The sequence below is a fragment of the Protopterus annectens genome, chromosome 6.part0, assembly GCF_019279795.1.
Source record: "Protopterus annectens isolate FY-2018-M chromosome 6.part0, PAN1.0, whole genome shotgun sequence".
In the NCBI taxonomy this organism is placed as follows: domain Eukaryota; kingdom Metazoa; phylum Chordata; order Ceratodontiformes; family Protopteridae; genus Protopterus; species Protopterus annectens.
In genome coordinates, this window is record NC_056737.1 from 1,937,193,310 (window position 1) to 1,937,209,210 (window position 15,901).

Below are 15,901 nucleotides of genomic sequence, written 5' to 3' on the forward strand. Positions count from 1 at the left end.
GCTTCTGTATGCTTATCCACCTTTACCTCTCATTCAGAGTTTCTTCAGAAAGCTTGCTGACTACGGTGCAGTGATCTTTATTGTCCCGTTCTGGCCTCGTCAGGTTTGGTTCCCATTCCTTTGGTCTCATCTGTTGGCTCCCCCGTGGGTTCTGGATCCCTGCCCGGATCTAATTTCCATCCGTCGGGGACACGTCCGCCCTATCTGGGCAGCCTCAAGCTGACAGCTTGGTTGCTCCAGTTCCGCTAATTGCCAGGACTCCCGGTCTTTCATCCCATGTAAAATCCATTCTGGAGGCCTCTCTTAAAAACTCCACTAGGAAACTTCATTGCAGTAAATGAAAGCGTTTTTCCATTTGGGCCTCAAAGAGAAAAATAGATCCCTTTACAGCCCCTGTTCCAGCGGTGTTGGACTTCCTGTCTGGTATCTTTCAGCAAGGAGCTAGTTCCTCCACAGTGAAAGTACAATTTGCAGCCATTTCCAGTTTTCACGTTGGTGAAGACAACTTGGCCTTAGCCTCCTCTAGGCTGTGTAAGGCTTTTCTTAAAGGTACTTTTCTGTTACAGCCCCCTGTCAAGGATTCTGTACCTCCTTGGGACCTTACTTTTGTTTTACAGGCATTGGTGGCCCCTCCTTTCGAACCTGCAGCTTCGGTGGACTTAAAATTTTTGTCCTGGAAGACAGCTTTCCTAGTCGCCATCACATCGGCTAGGAGAGTTTCTGAGCTTCAGGCTCTGTCTGCCGTGCCTCCATATTTGATCTTCCATAAGGATAGGGTCTCCCTCCGTACTAACCCTTCCTTCTTACCTAAAGTGGCATCTGAAGCAAACATAAACCACTCCATTAATCTGCCCGTTTCTTTCCCAACTTTCAAAATAAAGGTGAATACAAACTCCATTTGTTAGATGTTCATAGACAACTTTGTTTTTATCTTCATAGAACGAAGTCTTTCCGCAAGACTGACCAGTTGTTTGTTTCCTTTTCCAAAGTATTTATGGGAAAAGTTATTTCTAAAGTTTCTCTAGCCAGATGGATCACTCTTTGCATTTCACATGCCTACAAAGCAAAAGGTTTATCTCCTCTTGGTATAGTTAAGGCTCACTCTACCAGGTCCATGGCGACTTCTGCTGCTTTTTGGTCCAGGGTACCTTTGGACGATATTTGTGCAGCAACGAAATGGGCCAATTCACATACCTTCATTTCCCATTACAAATTGGATCTGATTTCGAGGGGTAGAGCATCCTTTGGCTCTGCGGTGCTCAGGAATATCCTTCCATAATGGCCTCCCAGGATTGGAGTAGCTGGGGACTCTGTCCCACAGGTTGCAGATAAAATTAAGTTAACTACTTCAGATAAAGAAGTTATGTACTCACCATAACGTTCCATCTGAGTAGTTCTACTTCATTTTTCTGCAACATTCCCTCCCTCCGTCCCCCGGACCTTATCCTGTTTTCAGGTTTGGTTTATTGGGTTGAGTTTGCATATATGTTGTTAGTTGCAGCAAACTCGATCTGAGGGAAGATAGGAGATGGTAGGGCATTATGGGTAAGGGGAGGAGCTTGGAGCAGATGCTAGAAAAAAAAAGCTGCCAGCTCGGATCCGATACGGATCCGTATACCCACAGGGTGCAGAAAAATGAAGTACAACTACTCAGATGGAACGTTATGGTGAGTACATAACTTCTTTTTTCTGTAAGGCCCTTTTGTAGAATATCCACATCATTTGGGGATTCAATAATGGCTCCCAGTTTGCAGTCATCTGCGAACTTTGTTAGCCAGAGTCCCTTAGTGTTGGCCTGTACTTCAGAGAAGTAGATGCCAAACAAGTGCGGTCCCAGGACTGAATCCTGAGGTACTCCACTTGTCTGGAGCTAGATTTGGAGTCAGCTACTTTTACAGTGTGGCAAAAAGATGAAAAACTTAGACCTGAACTCCAAACGCAAAAAGTGAAATAAGGAAGGAACTGGTACCAAAGAAACGGAGCACAGTCAATTTATTGAATGAGCGCTTTCGGTAGGGAGTGTGTGTTCTGTCAGTAAGCCAGTTGGCAACCCATCGAATGACGTAGGGATTAATGCCCAGCTTAGCAAGTTTATCTATGATTCCAGAGTGGGGGGTGGTGTCAAAGGCCTTGGCAAGGTCCAGATAGGCTGTGTGGACCACCTTACCCTTGTCCACGGCTCTGGAGACTGATTCAAAGAAGTCAGTCAGGTTCAGGAGACAAGATCGGCCATTCACAAACCCAAACTGTGCGGGGTCCTGTGTTTGAAGGTTGCCAATGTCTTTGTTTATAAGTTCCATGATAATATGTTTCATGGCCTTGCAGATCAGGCTTGTCAGACTGATGGGGCAGTAGTTCCTGGGATAAAAGGTGGATCCCCCTTGTGGAGTGGGATAAATGTAGCTGTGCGCCACTCAGTGGGCACGAAGCCTGGGCTGAGGCTATGATTAAACATGATACTTAGGTGAGGTGCCAGTTCATTTTGTAGTTCATGTAGTACACAGCCTGGGATGTCGTCTGGTCCCATGGATGCTGTATTCTTAGCTTTGGAGAGTGCATTTTTTTACCTGTGTGGCCATTATTATCGGAATTTGGCAATCTTTCGGTATTGAGATGGGCCCTTTAGGGGGTGAGAGTGGGGTGAAGTTTGCACTGAATCGATCTGCCAGGATATTGGCAATATCCTTGGGATCATTATATTTAATGCCATTCTGTTGTAGCTCAGAGCAGATCTGAGCATTGCCATTTAGATTCTTGACATAGTTATAGAATGCCTTGTGGTTGTCTTTGGAATATTTGACAATTTTATTTTCATAACTAGCTTTGAAGGATTTTATGAGGGATCTCAGCTTCTTACTGAGGCTGGTAAGGGAGTTTATTGCATCCTGTGATTTTCCTCTTTTCTGCAACAGTTTCTTCCTTTTGTTGTAAAGTTTGTTTATGGCAAGGAACCATCAGATTGGCTTCCTTTTTTTGGATGAGAGCATCTTGGTTCTGTTGGGGATGGCACAATTCATGCAGTAGTCGATGTGCTCGTACAGTGCCTTAGTGTAGGATTCAGCAGTCGAACTTTCAGTTCCCATCTGCATGGGTGTCATGAAGTTTGTCACTTATGACTTGAGTAGAGTGAAGTTGGCTTTGGAGAAATTTTTTACATAGGTTTCCTTACTGGGTGGTGGAGGTGGGATGTGGATGTCAAGGGTGATTAGCTTATGGTCAGACCTGACCGACGAGGGGGTGTGGAGCATCATTTTCCCATGTTGGTAATGACCAGGTCTAGGATATTGAAGCCCCTGGTGGGACTAAGGATTAATTGATTCAGGGTGTTGGAATTTATGAATTCCAAGAACTGTTGGGCAAAGGTGTTGGTACACGAGTAGTTTTCCCAGTTAATGGCATGGTAGTTGAAATCACCCAGTATTAGGGTGTTTGGCTGTATCTTAATATTGTCCATTATGTTTAGAAAGGTGTAGTGAGAATCTTGGGGCATGGTGGAGAATCTGTAGCAAGCTACACTTTGGATTGCAGTCTTCCCTAGTGTTAGTTGCACCTGGAGAATTTCAGACGTGTTGTGTTGGGCAACTAGCCTGGTGTTGTGAATATCCTTGGTGAATATGGACACTCCTCCACATTTAGTGTTTCGGTCCTGGTTTGGTGGCCAAAAAGTGTGGTAAGAGTTATAGCCTGGTATTGCAGGGGTGCTCTCTGGAGTCTTGAACCAACTCTGTTACTGCACAGATATCAATGTTCTCCATTTTTAGGAGTGTCTCGAGAGAGTGCATTTTGAGGTTTAGGCTTATAGCATTGAGTAGCATTACCTTTAGATTTTGCATGCTTACACCTGTTACGGTGGTGGGTTTGTCCTTTGAACTTTGCTTAAAAAAGGCACTATAGGGGTGGCAAGAGCCTTAGCCAGAAACCTGAATCCCAGGGGCGACAGGTGCAGACTATCTTTGGCAAAGCATCGTGGTCTGTCGATCATGTCATCACAGGCAGACAGATACCGGATCCCCTTGGAATGACACCAGAAGCTTAGCCAATTGTTGAAGTCAATCATTTTGTCCTTATACTCTGGGCGAAGGCAGGCTGCTACTCAGGGCGAGGGTCATACCTGCCTGGGCCACATGATCTGAGATCCCTTCCATGTCTCTTCATGTAGTCCAGGGAGGTACATCTCAAGTCCTTCACTTCAACATGGACAATGACAGAGTCATATTTGTACTTGTTGTGGAGTGACTTGAATGCATGCATTATGTGGCGGATCCTGGCACCTGACAGGCAGCTGATTGTAATTTTCTCCTTGTTCAGCCTGGTGAGTGGGACATCAGTGTGCCTGACTATAGTCTCCTATGACTAAAGTGTTGGGTACTTTGTCTTGCCTTAGGGGCTGTTGTTGGGTGGCACACTGGGGTTGTGAGCTATGTGACACTTTGGTCGTGATTGATATTTGTTTGTGTTTCAGCTTCGGAGGTCCTTGTTGCTTGGGCAGGTTAATGTTAAGGTTTTCCACATATGTTGGTCTAGTGTTGCTATATGTGGGTGTTGGTGGTGTGGGTTTAGAAGGGCTGTGTGTTGCTTGAAGTGTAGTGCAGGTGTTAACCTTCTCCTCATGACCGTCTAGTAAAATCTTGGGTGGAGAGAGCTTTGCTTCCAGTTTGGCTAAGTAAGTGCATCTCTCGCAGGTTGTAGTGTTGGGTGGTAGGAGGAGAGGGTTGTCTGTGTACATGAGGCAGTTGCTACATTGCCCCAGTATGCCCAGGTTCACCAGGTGGACAGGAGAAATCACTGGAAGCTGACCCTTGGACATGCCTGGTTTGGTGCTTTTTTTTTTTTTTTTTTTTTTTTTTTTTTTGTAGAGTACAAGATTTGTTTTCCCTTACCTTAGCAAGGTACTTTGCAATTATAGGCTGTTTAGTGCTTACAGTTAATGTCTCTTTATTAACAAGGAGAGTTAATTGCTTGTATTAGTTTAAGACTTCCTAGTGCTTTCCAGCAGGTTTTAAAGCAAGTGCTAGTCACAGGGATGCTTAAAAGTAAGATGAGAAAAAATGATTTATCCTAAAGACTGCAATGTGCACTAGACGACTTAGATGTGAAAGTAGGTAACTTAAGATGTTCTTCGTGTTTCACCGTTGCAGTCATCACACTTGGGTTATCTGCCTGCAGGTAGCCCTCAGTTGGCCTGAATACCAGAGTCTTAGTATTTCTGCGTAGGATGCTGTCGCTTCTTCCATGACATCAGTTTGTCAGAGGTATAAAACAGGCAGCCAAAGCCATTACATCAGTCTTTCTTGCCGAGGGGGAGCCCAAAGCAGAAGCCGTTCGCAACTGCCCGGTTGGCTGCTACCTGAAATTTTCGTTTTCTAGTTTAGAATCTTGAAGTCTTCTAAAGCTAAGTACCCTGTTGGGGATCCTTTTTTCTTGCTCTAACCAATGTCAGAAAAAGTAATCTTACCTGTGGAAAGCAAATACCTCACAGAGATTTTCATTCTTACTGCGTCACCTGTTTAGGCCCAGACCACGACATCTCTTGTTGTCGGTTTTGTGCCTTGTTTAGTGCCCGAACCATTCGTTGTCGGGTTATTTTTGTCGCTAAATTTTTTCTCTCTTTCTCCATATTCCCAAATGGCTTTGATAAGCCATCCGACTACTGATCATCCAAAAAAACGTAAAGATAAAGACAGAGATAGGCCACATAGGTCCAAAACTGCCAATGACACTTCCGTTAAGGTAGTTGCTAGTCAGCCCATACTCAGTTTTATGGAATCCAGTCTTATTCCAGATACATTACCCCCAGCCCCTAGGAAACCTGCAGGTACTACAGAGTATCTGATTCCCACAAATTTCTTTTCAAGAATCCTACTGTTGATCCAGAGACCATTTCCTAGGGACCTAAAGGTATTAAGGCTAGTACAGCCAAAAATCCTACCCCTTCGGACAGGGATTCCAGATCTTTAGACAGATTGGGTAAGAAGGTATATACCTCTAGTTCTTGCCATCAGGCCATTGAATTGCCAGTTTCACATGTTGAAGTACCAGCAACATCTTACGGAACTAATTGAACAAAAAATGTATTATTTCCAGATTGTGCAGAAAGTAAAGATTTACAAGAGCTAATGTATTCTGCAAACCAAGTTAGTAAGTATACCTTGCAGTGTGGCTTTGATGCCCTAGAAGCATCTTGCAGGGCTGCAGTCACTGGTTCTGTATTGAGAAGGCATGCTTGGCTGAAGGAACAAACCTTGCCAGAGCATGTCAAATCCAAATTACTAGATGCTCCTTTAAATAAGGACCGTTTGTTTGGCACCAAAGCAGAAGTTCTTAAAAAGATGGAAGAAAAAGCTAAATCTATGCAAACCGTTAAAGAATTTTTACAAGAACAACCACCTAGATTCAGTAGGCATTGGCCTTCAAAAACTGGTCCTTTCCAGCCCCTTCCAGGCCTTCCCAGACAAGACCCAGGGGAAACAGACCCAGGGGAAACAGGCCACCCAGTCTACAGTCTCAGGATATGCAGAGATCTAAACAATGGAGTGCCCCCACCCTTAAAACAGGGAGTGGTAAGCTGCCCCATATGGGAAAAGTTCACAATGACTTCTCAGTTCTCCTTCCTAGCCCTGCCCAACTGCTTGTGCCCCTAGGAGGAAAACTCTTCATGCAAAAAACTGGATGTCCATTACTCAGGACCGATGGGTCCTCAACATTGTATCCCAGGGGTACAAATTCTACTTCCATTCACTGCTAACCCCAAGTGGGTTTCCATACCTTCCTCCAAACCAGTGGTCAGAGGCTCAAAAGCAAGTACTTTCCCTGCTCAGTATCAGAGCTTTTCAACCTGTTCCAGTAGATCAGTGGGGTCAGGATTTTTACTCCAGACTTTTCATGGTGCCCGGAAAAGAGGGCTCTTGGCGCTCAATCCTGGATCTTTCAGTTGTCAACACATTTCTGGTGGTCCCAAAATTCAAGATGCTTACCCTGCAACAGCTTCTCCCTATGCTAGCCAAGGATGCCTGGTTAGTCACTCTAGACTTGAAAGAAGCTTATCTGCACATCCCCATAAGGGAGTCATGCAGGAAGTATCTATGTTTCAGGGCAGGCTCTGTGCACTATCAGTTCTCTACACTTCCATTTGGCTTATCTACTGCGCCCAGAGTATTCACAAAGTGCTTAGCTCCTGCCATTGCATACTGCAGGCAGCGAACTATCCAAATTTTCTCATACTTAGACGACTGCCTGATTCAGGTGGACAGTCAGGAATTGCTACTTCAGCACCTGGTATTTGTAAAAAGCCTTCTCACTTCATTGGGGTACACCATCAATGTAAAGAAATCACAGCTGGTACCCAGTCAAAATATTGTATTCCTAGGAGCAAGCTTGGACACAACTTCCCAGATGGCATTTCTCACTTCAGAAAAGCAGGTCTAGCTCACAAACTACTTCAAACAAATGAATGGTCACCAGAACCCAGCTATCTGCAAGAAAAATACTGCAAGCCCTAGGGTTCATGCCCTCATGTATTCTTCTAATTCCATATGCAAGACTGCATATGAGGAAACTTCAGTGGTACTTAAGTCTTTGGTGCCAATGTTCTCAGGACCTGGAAACAGTCATTCCTATCATACCTTGTTTAAGGGCAGAGTTCCTTTGGTGGGCAGAAGCATGCAACCACAACAAGGGACTGCATTTCACTCAACCCCCTCACCGCCCAAACCCTGACAACAGATGCATCAGACTATGCATGGGGTCTCACATGGCAGGCAAATGCATTCAAGGCCACAGGAGCCCAGGGCAGATTCTCTTGCACATCAATCAAAAAGAGATGATGTTCTTCATCTCACATTGCTGCAGTCCTTACACTTGGGTAGTCCGCTGTCCTCGGTCGGCCCGAATATCAAAGTATTAGGCTGACGTCGGTCAAGGCGCTTAAGACTGACATCAGGACGTCAGGGTACAAATGCGCATGACCGACGTCATATCCTCAGTCTTTTTTTGCCGCATGGTCCGATGCAGAAGCAGCGTTGCAAGTGCCGTTCGGCGTTCTGAAATTTTTCGAATTCGGAGTTTCAGACCGAGTCAAAGTTGGCTAAGTACCCGTTAGAATATTTTAGTTTTTCTTGCCTCAGTGGTTTACCGGATGTCAGAAAAAGTGAATAACTGTATTTCTTGTGGGAAGCAGATACCGCATAGAGATTATCATACTTTGTGTATTCCTTGTTTGGGGCCTGAGCACGACGTTGTTGGGTGTCGCTTTTGTGCTAGGTTCAATAAGCGCACTATTAAGCGAAGGTTAGATTGTGCCAGGTTGGTCTTCGGGAAGCGGTGCAATTATAATATGCCGTCAGATGCTCCGACGCCCGCTTCTTCGAAGAAGCGCAAAGACAAAGCAGCTAAACCCAGGCAAGAAGAGTCGTCCGTACCGGACACCGGTTTTTTAGAGGCGTCAGTGGAACCGGTGGTTCCGCCGGAGGCTTCTCTGGAGTCCCAGGGGGAGACTTTGATATTGCAGGATGTGGCTTCTCAGGAAGCAGGTCAGGCTGAAGGGGCTTCTCAGGTTTCTGTACTCCCCTCCCTTCCTAGGGTGGTTAGGCCCTCTCCTAATGTTTCCAAGGCTTCTCCCAGAGGCAGGCCAGGTTTAGCTTCTGTTGGTGTCACTCCTAGTTCAACAGGATCTGTGCCCAAGAAGCACATGCTTAAAATGGCAGAAGATTTAATTACTTTGATTAGAGGTTCTTTGCCCCCTCCTGATAAGAGGCCTAGGGTGGAACCAGAGTTGGGGAGTTTTGAGCAGGCTTCGGATGTTTCAGAGTCTTCGGCTGAAGACTTGCAGGAGTACTCTCCTTATTCTGATTCTGATGCAGATGATTCCACTCCTTCTGCTTCTCCTCCAGAGGATTTTTCTTTTTCAGAGACTCTTCATTCCATGAGGGAACATTTTAAGTGGGAAGGTCAGGACTTCTCTGATTCCAGGAAAAGGCTTAGGGAATTTTTGCTTTTACCCCAGCATAGGCCTTTGGCTATACCACCTGTTCTGGATGTTGTGGAAGATGTGTTTGCAGAGGCTTCACTTAATCCTGATTCTTTGCCTCCTGCCCCTGTTAAACCGGATAGGTATTACAGGGTGCCTGAGGCTCATAAATATCTTTATAAGAGTCCTAGGGCGGACCCAGAAACTGTTAGTCAGGGACCTAAGGGTGTCAAGGCCTCTGTTGTAAAAATCCGGTTCCTCCAGATAAAGAGGCCAGAGCTTTGGATAGATGGGGAAAGAAAGTCTATACTTCTTCCACCTTAGCTATGAGGGCTTTGAATTGCCAGTTTCACATGTTGAAATATCAAAACTATCTTCTTTCTCAATTGAAGTCTAAGGTAGATGCTCTGGCGGAAGGCATTGAGTGTAAAGAATTACAAGATTTGGTGCATGTCTCGGAACAGGTGGGTAAGCATTCTTTGCAATGTGGTTTTGATGCTGTACAGGCCTCGTCTAGGGTGGCTGCCACTGGTTCAGTTCTTCGCAGGCACGCCTGGCTGAGAGATCAAAATTTATCTGACCATGTTAAGACAAGGATTTTGGATGCTCCTTTACAGTCTGATGTGTTGTTTGGTTCACCTGTGGAGTCAGTCTTGAAGAAAATGGAAGACAAGGCTAAGTCTATGCAGGCTGTTAAGGATTTTTGCAAGTTCAGCCTCCAAGTTTAGTAGGAATTGGCCTGCTAAGGGGTGGACGATCCTTCTTATGATTCTCAGTCTAGGGGTAGATCTAGACGTGGTAGGGGCAGAGCTCAGGGTTCCTTCAGACCTAGAACTGGGAGTTCACCTGCACAGTCTTCGGGTGAGGGCAGGGGCCAGTCCTTTCGTAAACAGGCCCAATGACCTACCTTTTCAGCTGCCAGATCCTTCTTGCCTGGCAGCACCTTTGGGAGGAAGATTGGCACTCTTCAAGGAAAATTGGAGTTTGATTACTCAAGACAGATGGGTATTGGATATCATACACCAAGGTTACAAGTTTTATTTCCATACCTTGCCTCCTTTCAAAGGCATGCCAGACGTTCCTCCTCAGCAAAGACTAGAGGCTCACAAACAAATTTCTCTGCTACTTCAAATAGGGCCATACAACCGGTCCCTCTACCAGACGTGGGCCTAGGATTTTATTCTCGCCTGTTCCTAGTACCAAAGAAGGGGAACACGTGGAGACCAATTTTGGATTTATCTATCCTCAACACATATCTGGACATTCCCAAGTTCAAAATGTTGACGTTACAACAGCTTTTGCCTCTGCTGGGCAAAGATCACTGGATGGTGACTCTGGATCTCAAGGAGGCTTACCTTCATGTTCCTATCAGGCCCAGTTGCAGGAAGTATCTGCGTTTTCGGGCTGGGACTTCTCATTATCAGTTCTCTGCATTGCCCTTTGGCTTATCTACTGCGCCCAGAGTGTTCACGAAAGTTCTGGCTCCAGTGATAGCTTTCTTCAGGCTAAAAGGAATACAGATCTATCCTTATTTGGACGATTGCCTGATTCTGGCCCAAGAAAAGGACGAACTTCTTCATCATTTACAGTATGTGATAGCAGTGCTAAGATGCCTGGGGTATTCTGTGAACGAAATAAAGTCCAGTCTAGTACCCTCTCAGGACATGTGCTTTCTGGGTGTGAGACTGAATACAGCATCCCAGATGGCCTTTTTTGACCCCGGACAAACAAAAGAATCTTTCTCTTTACTTCCATCAATTGTCTAATCAGTCCAGGCTGACTGCAAGGACAGTCCTTCAAGCCTTGGGGTTCATGGCATCTTGTATTCTGGTGCTTCCCAATGCCAAACTGCATATGAGGAAGCTACAATGGTATCTCAAAATGTATGGACACAGCACTGCCAAGATATGGACACTGTCATTCAGATAATACCTTGCATTCAAAAGGAGTTTTGTGGTGGGCTCAGGAATGTCACCTAAACAAGGGACTCTCTGTGACCCGACCAGAGGCGAGTCAGATTCTAACGACAGATGCCTCGGACAAAGCTTGGGGAGCTCATCTAAATGGAAAGTGGGTACAAGACACGTGGCCTGCCAGACTTCAACATCTACATATCAACTTGAAGGAGATGTTAGCAGTCCAATTTGCATTAATAGCTTTCAAGGATTTACTTCTTCCAGGGCAGGTGTTGGTTCTAACAGACAACACAACTGTCATGTGGTACATCAACAAGCAAGGGGGAACGCATTCTTATCCTCTATGCAGACAAGCAATGATTTTGTGGGAGACTGCTCTCAGTTTACAGCTGAATCTTCAGGCAAGGTTTATGCCGAGCACAGAACTCCTTAGCAGATGTGTTGAGCAGACAAATTATGGATCCCCACGAGTGGAAATTGGATCCTCATGTATTTCAGAAATTGACAGTGTCATGGGGAACTCCAGACATAGATCTGTTCGCTTCTCCACTAAATTACCAGCTGCCAAAGTTTTGCACAAAAAGGTTTCATCCCACAGCTTGGAAAGTGGATGCTCTTTCATTCAATTGGAGCAATCTTCATGTATATGCCTTTCCACCTCTGCCTCTCCTCCCAAAGGTACTCCTGAAGGTCAGACAGGACAAGCCAAAGATGATTTTAATAGCTCCAGATTGGCCTCGACAGCACTGGTACCCATTACTGAGAAGTCTGGCACGGAGCCTCCATGGCCTTTGCCTTCGATTCCACACCTGCTGTCTCAGGAGAACAGTCATTTACTCAATGTCAAACTTCACTCTCTTCACCTAACAGCCTGGCATATTCTGTTTTAAACCCTGGAGGGTCTCAGCTTCCACAGCAAGTTTTGAATGTTATTTTGGAGGCCAGAAGGCCTAGTACAAGGAAAGTGTACGCAGATAAATGGAAGAGATTTTTATTTTGGAGTACAGCAAAGGAATTTGATGTTTCTCAGCCTAATTTAAGTGTGGTTCTTCAATATCTTACTGAGTTACTGGACAAAGGTTTGTCCTTCTCTTCAATTAAGGTTCATGCTGCAGCATTTTCTGCTCACTATGACTGTGACCCACCATTGTTTTCTCATCCTTTGTTTAAGCAATTCCTTAGAGGGGCAAAGAATATAAGACCCCCACGTAGAGCTCCTACTCCTGCTTGGGATCTCAATTTTGTGTTGGAGAAACTCACTCTACAACCTTTTGAGCCTGCGGCTACTGCCGAGTTGAAATATTTATCATGGAAGACTGCTTTTTTGTTGGCCATTACCTCTGCGAGAAGGGTTTCTGAATTACAGGCCCTTATGGCGGTTGAGCCTTTCTTAATTTTCCATAAGGATAGGGTATCTTTGCGTACTAATCCTTCCTTTATGCCTAAAGTGGTTTCTAGTGTGGCTTTAAACCAAACTATTCATTTGCCTACTTTTTATGCAAACCCCCAAAATAAAGGGGAAAAGATTTTGCACACTTTGGATATACACAGGCAGTTGCGATATTATTTGAGCAGAACTAAAGGATTCAGGCAGTCTCAGCAGTTATTTGTTTCTTTTGCTTTGGGTTCTCAGGGCAAGCCTGTGTCAAAGCAAACTATTTCTAAGTGGATTGGGTTTTGTATTGCTTTCTGTTATTCCCATCATGGTAAGGAGATTCCAGCTGGGATTAGGCCTCATTCCACTAGGGCTACTGCCACTTCTACAGCTTTTTTTAGGGGGGGGTGGCAACTAAAGATATTTTGGAGGCAGCTACTTGGAGTTCAGTGCATACTTTCTCTAAGCATTACCACCTTCCACTTTACTCTAAATCTAGGGCTGGTTTTGCCACTGCAATTTTACAGGGCATTTTGGCAGCTCCTACTGCTTTATAGTTTTGCCATCCTCCCTTACCTCTGCTTTGGGATTCTACCCAAGTGTAAGGACTGCAGCAATGTGAGATGAAGAACATAGTACAGTTTTGTACCTACCATAAATGTAGATGTTCGAAGATCCACATTGCTGCAGTCCAATTTACCTCCTCCTTCCCTCTGTAGTTAGAGGCGGTTGTGTGGTTTGGGTTGTGAATATTGTGGATAGTGTATATTTTGTATATATGATTAGTGCAAGGGTGGTTGGTTGTTTTTTGCTGTCTTTTGGTTTTGACCTTTCTTTTTAGGGTCTTCTGACATCTGGGGCAAGAAAAGACTGAGGATATGACGTCAGTCATGCGCATTTGTACCCTGACGTCCTGATGTCAGTCTTAAGCGCCTTGACCGACGTCAGCCTAATACTTTGATATTCGGGCCGACCGAGGACAGCGGACTACCCAAGTGTAAGGACTGCAGCAATGTGGATCTTCGAACATCTACATTTATGGTAGGTACAAAACTGTACTTTAGCTGTACAGAATGCTCTAACAGCTTTCAGATACTTAACCCTTCCAAGACAGCTGCTGATAAAAACAGAGAACACCACAGTTGTGTGGTACATAAACAAGCAGGGGGGAACCCATTCTTACCCACTCTGTAGGTTAGCCATGGCCATGTGGAACACAGCCTTGAGCAACCAAGTGCAAGCTCAATTCCTGCCAGGCAAACAAAATTCACTGGCAGACGACTTGACCAGAATCTCGTAGACCCACACGAGTGGAAATTGAAGCCCAGCACCTTCAACCTTCTGATCCAGAGGTGGCGGACACCGGAGGTGGACCTTTTTGCCACCCCCGAAAACCACCAGTTAAGCAAATACTGTACCAGGAACCCTCACAGCAGGGCCTGGAAGGTGGATGCCCTATCCTTTTAATGGGAAAACCTCTCAATGCCTTTCCCCTCTGCCCCCTCTCTCAAGAGTACTACTCAAGATAAAGCAGGACAGGCCAAGGGAAATTCTTATTGCCCCAGACTGGCTACGCCAGCACTGGTACCCACTCCTACATAGCCTGACAACGGTGCCATCCTGACACCTATAGCAGACTCCTACCCTGCTGTCTCAGCAGGATGGACAGATTTTGCATCCACACTTGCAAACCCTAAACCTTGCAGCCTGGCTTATCCCTTGAATACCCCACCAGAAACCCTCAGCAAACAGGTGATGGACGTCATTCTTGAAGCCAGAAGGCCTAGTACTAGGAAATTCTATGCTGAAAAGTGGAAAAGGTATTGTTCTTGGAATCAGTCTAAAGGAAAGGACACAGCAGTGCCCTCCTTACCTCTAACCCTGGATTACCTAGAAGAGCTACTCCACATAGGCCTATACTTCTCCTCCATTACAATTCATGCCTCTGCCATCTCAGCTCATTATAATACTGATCCACCACTATTTTCTTACCCTCTCATCAAACAGATCCTGAGAGGGGCTAACAACCTAAGGCCCCCTAGGAGAGCACCCACCCCTGCCTTGGACCTTAACTTTGTACTGGAAAAGCTCACGCTTCCCACTTTTGAACCCGCTGCCTCAGCAGAGTTAAAATTCCTCTCTTGGAAAACAGCCTTGCTCTTAGCCATAACTTCAGGTAGAAGAGTGTCTGAGTTTACAGGTATTAATGGCTGTGGAACCCTTCATTTATTTTCCATGCTGATAGGGTTTCCCTCAGGACTAACCCGTCCTTTATGCCTAAGGGGGTGTACAGTGTGGCTCTAAACCAATCCATCCATTTACCAACCTTCTTCCTTAACCCTTAGAATAAAGGGGAAAGGATCCTGCACTCCTTGGACATGCACAGACAGCTGAGGTTCTACCTTAACAGGACTAAGCCTTTCAGAAAATCTCACCAGCTGCTAGTCCGCTTTGCTACAGGGGCAGAGGGTAAGGCCATTTCAAAACAAACAATTTCCAAATGAATAACACACTGCATCCTTTTCTGCTACAAGCACCATTGAAAATTTACCCCACAGAGGGTCAGAACACATTCCACTAGGGCCACTTCCACCTTTACAGCATTTCTTAGGGGAGTCCGCACCAGGGACATTCTGGAAGCTGCAACCTGGAGTTCTGTACACACCTTCACCAAGCATTACCACTTAACCATCTTTTCCAAATCCAGGGCTGGATTTGCTACAGCAGTCTTGCAAGGCCTACTAGCCAGCCCTAACACTTCTTGACTGCTTCCACCCATCCTCACCTTTGGTAATCAAACCAAGTGTGATAACTGCAACATTGAAATACAAAAAACGTAATACAGTTGTGTACACTTACCATAAATGTAGATGTTTGGTTGTATTCACTGTTGCAGTCCTGGTTTCCCCTCCTTCCAGCCCCCTGGCTTTCTCTATCTTTCTACCTCTCCTCTGTATGGCCATTCCTAATGGTATTTGGTACTTTTTTAGTGGTGGTGTTCCCCACCATATACTAGCTCCCTATTTGGGGGGCAAGAAAAACATGATCTAATAGTGTCCACTGCTTGTTTTATACCCCTGATGTCATGGAGTAAGCGACAGCATCCAACGCAGAAATACTAAGACTCTGGTATTCGGGCTACCTGCAGGCAGATAACCCATGTGTGATGACAGCAACAGTGAATGCACTCGAACATGTACACAACTGTACTTTTTACCTGTCTAAAAAGTTAAGTTTTAGCAGCGAGTCACTATTTTTTTAAAATAGCAAGATAGATTGAAAGGGGGTGGTCACTGTTGTATTCTGGTACTATGGCATACAGTAGGATGGCTAATAATTTTAAATAGTTGAAGGGGAGTGATTTCACAAAATGATAATTTTGTGCTTACTCCCACATTTCCCATTTGTATGTAATTTGCTCCTACTCTTTTCTAAGGATTGCACTTCCAGTTCTTTTATTTCCATATTAATATATTCGCTACTTGTAGTATGGTTGCTTTAGACTTTGATTTCAGTTTTCAGGTAAAAAAATCCTTAGTTACACCAGTTTGCTCAACCAGTATTTCTGACAAAGTAGAAAAGAAAATTTAAAGTCTGCTAACTCTTTACACTCCCTAAAAATATATTCCCAGTTACCTTTTTGTT

General features: G+C 45.0%; 1 protein-coding gene across 4 annotated transcripts in view; it reads left to right on the top strand.

Moving 5' to 3' along the window:
• Window positions 1-15,901, top strand: part of NCKAP1 (NCK associated protein 1) — a gene marked incomplete in the record, with an annotated part of 2,707,503 nt that overhangs the window by 1,764,760 nt on the left and 926,842 nt on the right.